We start from the raw sequence: 9869 nt of genomic DNA on the forward strand, positions 1-9869 counted from the left end.
TGCTTGAATTCTTCACATTTCATACCATCGGTGAGTTGTCGAATCATTCCTCGATCATAACCTTCGTTCTTGGTTCATGTATGCTCTCTTCCACATAGGGCAAGCTAGAATTAACTATCTTACCCAGGACCGCCGAAGCAGCGTGGACCAGGGGAGAACTATACTTTGTCTTGTATGCCCTCTTCCACATAGGGCAAGCTAGAATTAACTATCTTACCCAGGACTGCAAAGCAGCGTGGACCAGTGGAGGACTATACTTTGTTCATTACACCACAGTATTAAGTATGGTGTCCTCTTCCACATAGGGCAAGCTAGAACTAACTATCTTACCCAGGACCGCCGAAGCAGTGTGGACCAGGGGAGGACTATACTTTATACTTCACACACTAGCCATATTGAAGTCATCACTTGGTTGAAGCACTGAACTAGGGCGAGTCTATCGTTTACTTTGCATTGGGATAATACGCTGCATGCTCTCTTAGGTTAATGTCATGTGGTTGGCTATAGAGCATGCCCAAGTGATGACTTTGTTTAAAGCTCAACAGGTAGAGTATTATGTCCTCTTCCACATAGGGCAAGCTAGAATTAACTATCTTACCCAGGACCGCCGGAGCAGCGTGGACCAGGGGAGAACTATACTTTGTCTTGTATGCCCTCTTCCACATAGGGCAAGCTAGAATTAACTATCTTACCCAGGACTGCAAAGCAGCGTGGACCAGTGGAGGACTATACTTTGTTCATTACACCACAGTATTAAGTATGGTGTCCTCTTCCACATAGGGCAAGCTAGAACTAACTATCTTACCCAGGACCGCCGAAGCAGTGTGGACCAGGGGAGGACTATACTTTATACTTCACACACTAGCCATACTGAAGTCATCACTTGGTTGAAGCGCTGAACTACGGCGGGGTAATCGTTTACAGGTTATAATCATATAGCTGCATGCTCATTAGTAGATAATGGAATATTGTATGGCAATATGAGCATGCCCAAGTGATGACTTTGTTTCAAGCTCAACAGGTAGGGTATTGAGTCCTCTTCCACATAGGGCAAGCTAGAATGAACTATCTTACCCAGGACCGCCGGAGCAGCGTGGACCAGTGGAGGACTCTATACTTTATACTTCACACCACAGTATTGAGTACGACTTGCATAAAGCCCCTAATGAGAACCACGAGGGCTCTCTCAATGTAGAACCACGAGGGCTCTAGTACCGATTCTCTCGGTACGGCTTGGTCCGTGTTCCTTTATGCTTGTACTCTAAGTATTAAGTATTGTGTCCTCTTCCACATAGGGCAAGCTAGAACTAACTATCTTACCCAGGACCGCCGAAGCAGTGTGGACCAGGGGAGGACTATACTTTATACTTCACACACTAGCCATACTGAAGTCATCACTTGGTGGGGGTGAACTACGGCGGTATCTATCGTTTTGGTTCGGTCTATATAGGGTCGCTTGCATGCTCATTCGAATATAATGTAATTGTGTATGGCAATATGAGCATGCCCAAGTGATGACTTTGTTTCAAGCTCAACAGGTAGGGTATTGAGTCCTCTTCCACATAGGGCAAGCTAGAATGAACTATCTTACCCAGGACCGCCGGAGCAGCGTGGACCAGTGGAGGACTCTATACTTTATACTTCACACCACAGTATTGAGTACTTCTTGCATAAAGCCCCTAATGAGAACCACGAGGGCTCTCTCAATGTAGAACCACAAGGGCTCTAGTACCGATTCTCTCGGTACGGCTTGGTCCGTGTTCCTTTATGCTTGTACTCTTAGAAAGTCTCAACCCGGAGGTCTTGACTTTGATTGTCATAGTTGGACTACGACGGGGCATCCGACCATTGCTGATCGAACACCCCTGATTCACCATCTTTCGGGTAGGCGGTACGCGTACCTCCGGACGCGGAAGTCTCAACCCGGAGGTCTTGACTTTGATTGTCATAGTTGGACTACGACGGGGTATCCGACTCATCGAATACCCCAGAAGCACACCATCTTTCGGGTAGGCGGTACGCGTACCTCCGGACGCGGAAGTCTCAACCCGGAGGTCTTGACTTTGATTGTCATAGTTGGACTACGACGGGGTATCCGACTCATCGAATACCCCAGAAGCACACCATCTTTCGGGTAGGCGGTACGCGTACCTCCGGACGCGGAAAGTCTCAACCCGGAGGTCTTGACTTTGGTTGTCATAGTTGGACTATGACGGGGCATCCGACCATTGCTGATCGAACACCCCTGTTACACCATCTTTCGGATAGGCGGTGCGCGACACCACCGACGCGGAAAGTCTCAACCCGGAGGTCTTGACTTTGTATTGTTGGATAGTCCTCTTCCACTATAGGGCAAGCTGGAAATATTCCATTTTACCCAGGACTGCCGAGGCAGCGTGGACCAGGGGAGAACTTCACGGAATCTTCAGGCATCCATGATTGCCATAGTGCGTAAGCCGCCGCTGTGCGCGTCAACTCGTTCCCCGTGAGGAGGAGTCTAGCCGCCGCTAAAAGACGAAGCATTAAGTGTCCTCATTCCACTATAGGGCAAGCTAGAATTAACTATCTTACCCAGGACCGCCGAAGCAGCGTGGACCAGGCGAGGACTATACTTTATACTTCACACCACAGTATTGAGTACGACTTGCATAAAGCCCCTAATGAGAACCACGAGGGCTCTCTCAATGTAGAACCACGAGGGCTCTAGTACCGATTCTCTCGGTACGGCTTGGTCCGTGTTCCTTTATGCTTGTACTCGCGGAAAGTCTCAACCCGGAGGTCTTGACTTTGATTGTCATAGTTGGACTACGACGGGGCATCCGACCATTGCTGACCGAACACCCCTGATTCATCATCTTTCGGATAGGAGGTGCGCCCACCTCCGACGCGGAAGTCTCAACCCGGAGGTTCGGACTTAGAGTTTTTCCCATTTAAAAGTTTTTCTCTTAGCCATACTGAAGTCATCACTTGGTGAACGATTGAACTAGGGCGGGTTAATCGTTTATAGGTATCATGTGGTTTGCATGCTCTCTTAGGTTAAGGTCATGTGGTTGGCTATCGAGCATGCCCAAGTGATGACTTTGTTTCACGCTTGCTTGATTTCTTCATGATTCCCTGTTATATAGTGTAATCATTCGAGAACAGGGAATCTTTGGTTTTGCTCAACAGGTATTGGATGTCAACTTGGTATCTAGATCGCATTAAGTCTCAACCCTTAGGTTCGGACTTGTATAGTGACATCTTGTTACGGTCTTGAGTCTCAACCCGCAGGTTCGGACTACTTAGTGTTTGATCGAATATAATATGGCAACTTGTGCCTAAGTCTCAACCCGCAGGTTCGGACTTCTGTTTATTTGGCCAATGTATGTATAAGGCAACTTGTGCCTAAGTCTCAACCCGCAGGTTCGGACTTGTGTATTTGTTCGAAGTCATGTATAAGGCAACGTGTGCCTAAGTCTCAACCCGCAGGTTCGGACTTGTTAGTGTTTCGTCAACTTTCATATGGCAACTTGTGCCTAAGTCTCAACCCGCAGGTTCGGACTTGTGTATTTGTTCGAAGTCATGTATAAGGCAACTTGTGCCTAAGTCTCAACCCGCAGGTTCGGACTTGTGTATTTGTTCGAAGTCATGTATAAGGCAACGTGTGCCTAAGTCTCAACCCGCAGGTTCGGACTTGTTAGTGTTTCGTCAACTTTCATATGGCAACTTGTGCCTGAGTCTCAACCCGCAGGTTCGGACTTCTATAGTGTTTCGTCAATTATCATATGGCAACTTGTGCCGAAGTCTCAACCCGCAGGTTCGGACTTCTGGAAGGATCACTTGGCCACTAATGATCCTTCCGCAGGTTCACCTACGGAAACCTTGTTACGACTTTTACTTCCTCTAAATCATCAAGTTCGGTCAACTTCGATAAAGCAGACGCGGTTCACGAGGATCCAGCGAACGATCATCTCCAAAGACCTCACTAAATAATCCATCGGTAGTAGCGACGGGCGGTGTGTACAAAGGGCAGGGACGTATTCAACGCTGGCTGATGACCAGCACTTACTAGAAGTTCCGAGTTCATATGGACCATTGCAATCCATAATCCCTACTAAGTGAGTATTTGAGTGATTTCCCGTTCCTCTCGGAATAGGAGACACGCTGCTACCCACATTGTAGCACGCGTGTAGCCCAGAACATCTAAGGGCATCACGGACCTGTTATCGCTCGATCTCATTTTGCTAAACACAAATTGTCCTGCTAAGCAGCGTACCGTAAGTGCACTTGCGCACACGAACAGCGAAGGTGTCAGGTCATACTCCACCGAAAGGTCCTAACCCGTTCCAATCGGCATCGACGCATTAACGCTGACTGCGTTCTAGTTAGCATATGTGAGTCACGTTCGTTATCGGAATTAACCAGACAAATCAATCCACGAACTAAGAACGGCCATGCACCACTACCCTTAAATTTGAGAAAGAGCTATTAATCTGTCTCACCTCCATAAGTTCGGACCTGGTAAGTTTTCCCGTGTTGAGTCAAATTGAACCGCAAGCTCCATTTCATTGTGGTGCCCTTCCGTCAATTCCTTTAAGTTTCAACTTTGCAACCATACTTCCCCCGGAACCTGACTTTGGTTTCCCGGAAGCTACTGAGAGCACCTGGTTGTAGCGTCTCCCAATTGCTAGTTGGCATCGTTTACGGTTAGAACTAGGGCGGTATCTAATCGCCTTCGATCCTCTAACTTTCGTTCTTGATTAAAGAAAGCATCCTTGACAAATGCCTTCGCTTTAGTTAGTCTTACGACGGTCTACGAATTTCACCTCTCGCGCCGTAATACTAGTGTCCCCAACTACTTCTGTTAATCATTACCTCCGGTCTGAGTACAAACCAATGAAAGATTAGACCAAGGTCGTATTCCATTATTCCATGCAAGATTATTCTAGGGCGTTTGGGCACCCTGCTTTAAGCACTCTAATTTGTTCAAGGTAAACGTGAGCGGTCGAGCTCTATGTTACACTTGCACCCGTTGAAGGGCACACCATGACACAGACTTGGTGCCCTACCACACCATTGAGTCGCAACCAGATTCCGACTTGGCCCACCGACCACGGGTTGACCGGGTCGGCGGAGCCGGACTGTGTTGGACAAGTATCAACTTCGAACGTTTTAACCGCAACAATTTTAATATACGCTAGTGGAGCTGGAATTACCGCGGCTGCTGGCACCAGACTTGCCCTCCACTTGATCCTCGTAGAAGGATTTATGCTCTACTCATTCCAATTATGAAACATCATTAAAGAGTTTCATATTGTTATTTCTCGTCACTACCTCCCCGTCCCGGGATTGGGTAATTTACGCGCCTGCTGCCTTCCTTGGATGTGGTAGCCATTTCTCAGGCTCCCTCTCCGGAATCGAACCCTGATTCCCCGTTACCCGTTGCAACCATGGTAGTCCTCTATACTACCATCCATAGTTGATAGGGCAGATATTTGCGAGATCTGTCGTCGGTGCGAGACCATACGATCAGCATCATTATCCAGACTTCAACTCAATGACACGGAGAACCCGCGATTGGTTTGACTAATAAGTGCACCAGTTCCCGCGAGGGTCCTGGCATGTTGCATGTATTAGCTCTAGATTTTCCACAGTTATCCAAGTAACTAGGTTGATGATCTCGTAAATTATAGCTGTTATACTGAGCCTTATGCGGTTTCACATTAAATCTGTTTGTACTTAGACATGCATGGCTTAACCTTTGAGACGAGCGTATATTACTGGTAGGATCAACCAGAATTCCGACTTTGCGTTCGAATGTTCATTGTCCCATTGCACCCGGAGGAGCAAACACCACGTTCTATATGTTGTCAAGTCCGGTAGCACACGGGAGGCGAGCCCCCGTGCGAACCTCATTGCCCTCGTATCACACACACCCGATGCACCGGACAGGCACTTGAGCGGCATTCGACTCCGCTAAGCGCTCGTGCGCCCGATTGTGCATGCGCTGACGGGGCCTTCATACCCCTACCACAGCGACCTTATGCCAAACTTCCATGAATACTTAGGTGAGCTGACAAGGGCCTTCATTTCCCTACCATCAACTAAAGGACACGCTAGGCGCGTCCGATCATTGCAACTGCGGGGCTTTCATACCCCAATCACCACAGTACGCAATTCACCAGAGTTTAATCACAACCCCCCCGGACATGGCACACTATTAACTTGCAACAAAACTTAGTGTGTGCCGGGCACATCGGTTCCACAAAATCATTCCCGATGTACCCCAATTGGGGTTGTGAACGCATCCATGGTCCTCTGACACACCCAACCAAGCGTGGATACTACATACCTCAAACACCCAGTACACTAACAGACAAATCAACATATGGTTGCTTTCCCCCAGACATTTGCCAATCACTTGGCACCCGGACGGGAACTCGCTCCTGATTGCGCCATTGCCACCCATTTGCCAAGAGCGAGTTCTGTATGTAGATTTCATTTGGAAAGACAACCGTGTACTGGATATTCTATCCGACGATTACAGATGACGAGTACGAGACTCGACTACACTCACGGATAATACATTTTGGGTCGAGATTGCTTTCGGGGTTTTCGATTGGTCTTGCGCTTGTAAACGTATAACTTTGACTTGTGGTAACCTCGGTATGTTAGTCGATCACGTGGTTGTGAACTGGGTACGGGTGGGCAATCTGTTCACTTGCACTCTGGGTAGGAATATGGTGAGCGCTATAGGTTAAAGATCATGGTATGGTTCCATCGTGATGACTTTCGCTAGATAGTAGGATGTTTGGATAGTTATAACGTTTTTGGCCATTTGTTCATAGTGTTCGGTTCATTGAGGAATTCGATTGGTCTTTGCTTCACACACGTGGTCGATCACTTGGATGTGAACTAGGGTGAGAATAAGGTGTTCACTAGTGCTCTTAGGTTTTGGATCAGTACTGAGCACTTGATTGGTTTCGCATAATATGTATCCATAGTGATGACTCTTTCCAGCTTAAGATTTCGTTACCAGTTTCGAATCCTCCCCACGTTCGCTTTTACTTGGTTAGGTTTTCGAGTGTAGATTTGAAAGCAATCTCATGTATGTATCCCATCTGATATAAGCCACTGACAGTTCATGTCACCTCGTTCAACTCTCGCTGGGTCACAGAAGTATGTTACTGCGCCCATTATCCCTACTCGGATAGGTTCGGTTCGTTCGTTTTATACTACGGTGAGTAAACTCAATTTGTGCATCGCATAGCCATGGAAAGCAAGCTTTCGCGGGCCTCTTCGACTGTTTTGATACGAGCTGTGCCCGTGATGCTTGTCATCCCAGGATACTAGACCCCTTTGGACGACCGCATGACCATCAGAAAGTAAATTCCACGTTCGATTTGGGGTGTGAACCCCGAACATAAAGTCTTTGTGTAGAACCACGAGGGCTCTATAGTACCGATTCTCTCGGTACGCTTGGTCCGTGTTCCTTTATGTTCGTACTTTTGTGAATAAGATTCACGTTCGTTTTGGGATATTTGCTACTGTCACCGTTTGAGTACTATGGGGCTTGAACCCCTAACATAAAGTCTTTGTGTAGAACCACGAGGGTTCTATAGTACCGATTCTCTCGGTACGCTTGGTCCGTGTTCCTTTATGTTCGTACTCTTGTGTGTATAATATTCATGTTCGGTTTGGGATATTTGCTACTTTCACCAGGGTCCCGTTCTTCATACAAGTCTGCCTTGCTAATGTGGTAACTTTATAGTGTAGTTCTGACATCCCAATTTTGGGACTTAGCCGATTTTTCGTATATTTCCATATGACCCATAGGGTCCCTTTCTTCATACAAGCTTGCCTAGGGCGATCGGTCAAAACTTGTCTTACTATTCGATTGGTCTTCGCACTTTCACCCTAGGCAGTTCGCCTAGGTCTGTCTTCTTGAGGAGGCCAAAACCCGAAATAAGGAGGTCCAGCCGACCCTGAAACCTCCCCTGTCTTAACTACACTAACCCGATTTTTCATGGTCCTTAGCGCCATACAACTTTGCCTAGGTCACTTGTACTCTTGACTTAGGCCATCTGACTTGGTCCGTGTTTCTTCCTAGGGTTCACCTAGGTACTTTGCCTTGCTTGATGTGGTAACTTTTTAGTGTAGTTCAGACATCCCAATTTCGGGACTTAGCCGATTTTTCGTATATTTCCATATGACCCATAGGGTCCCTTTCTTCATACAAGCTTGCCTAGGGCGATCGGTCAAAACTTGTCTTACTATTCGATTGGTCTTCGCACTTTCACCCTAGGCACTTTGCCTAGGTCTGTCTTCTTGAGGAGGCCAAAACCCGAAATAAGGAGGTTCAGCCGACCCAGAAACCTCCCCTGTCTGAACTACACTAACCCGATTTTTCAGGGTCCTCAGCGCCATACAACTTTGCCTAGGTCACTTGTACTCTTGACTTAGGCCATCTGACTTGGTCCGTGTTTCTTCCTAGGGTTCACCTAGGTACTTTGCCTTGCTTGATGTGGTAACTTTTTAGTGTAGTTCAGACATCCCAATTTTGGGACTTAGCCGATTTTTCATGTATTTCCATATGACCCATAGGGTCCCTTTCTTCATACAAGCTTGCCTAGGGCGATCGGTCAAAACTTGTCTTACTATTCGATTGGTCTTCGCACTTTCACCCTAGGCAGTTTGCCTAGGTCTGTCTTCTTGAGGAGGCCAAAACCCGAAATAAGGAGGTTCAGCCGACCCAGAAACCTCCCCTGTCTGAACTACACTAACCCGATTTTTCAGGGTCCTCAGCGCCATACAACTTTGCCTAGGTCACTTGTACTCTTGACTTAGGCCATCTGACTTGGTCCGTGTTTCTTCCTAGGGTTCACCTAGGTACTTTGCCTTGCTTGCTGTGGTAACTTTTTAGTGTAGTTCAGACATCCCAATTTTGGGACTTAGCCGATTTTTCATGTATTTCCATATGACCCATAGGGTCCCTTTCTTCATACAAGCTTGCCTAGGGCGATCGGTCAAAACTTGTCTTACTATTCGATTGGTCTTCGCACTTTCACCCTAGGCAGTTTGCCTAGGTGTAGCTTCTTGAGGAGGTCAAAACCCAAAATAAGGAGGTTCAGCCGACCCAAAAACCTCCCCTGTCTAAACTACACTAACCAGATTTTTCAGGGCCCTCACCGTCATACAACTTTGCCTAGGTCACTTGTTCTCTTGACTTAGGCCATCTGACTTGGTCCGTGTTTCTTGCTAGGGTTCACCTAGGTACTTTGCCTTGCTTGATGTGGTAACTTTTTAGTGTAGTTCAGACATCCCAATTTTGGGACTTAGCCGATTTTTCATGTATTTCCATATGACCCATAGGGTCCCTTTCTTCATACAAGCTTGCCTAGGGCGATCGGTCAAAACTTGTCTTACTATTCGATTGGTCTTCGCACTTTCACCCTAGGCAGTTTGCCTAGGTGTAGCTTCTTGAGGAGGTCAAAACCCAAAATAAGGAGGTTCAGCCGACCCAAAAACCTCCCCTGTCTAAACTACACTAACCAGATTTTTCAGGGTCCTCACCGTCATACAACTTTGCCTAGGTCACTTGCACTCTTGACTTAGGCCATCTGACTTGGTCCGTGTTTCTTGCTAGGGTTCACCTAGGTAGTTTGCCTTGCTTGATGTGGTAACTTTTTAGTGTAGTTCTGACATCTAAATTTTGGGACTTAGCCGATTTTTCATGTATTTCCATATGACCCTTAGGGTCCCTTTCTTCATACAAGCTTGCCTAGGGCGATCGGTCAAAACTTGTCTTACTATTCGATTGGTCTTCGCACTTTCACCCTAGGCAGTTTGCCTAGGTGTAGCTTCTTGATGAGGCCAAAACCCAAAATAAG

Source organism: Anopheles ziemanni (genome assembly GCF_943734765.1).
Source record: "Anopheles ziemanni chromosome X unlocalized genomic scaffold, idAnoZiCoDA_A2_x.2 X_unloc_121, whole genome shotgun sequence".
Lineage (NCBI taxonomy): Eukaryota > Metazoa > Arthropoda > Insecta > Diptera > Culicidae > Anopheles > Anopheles ziemanni.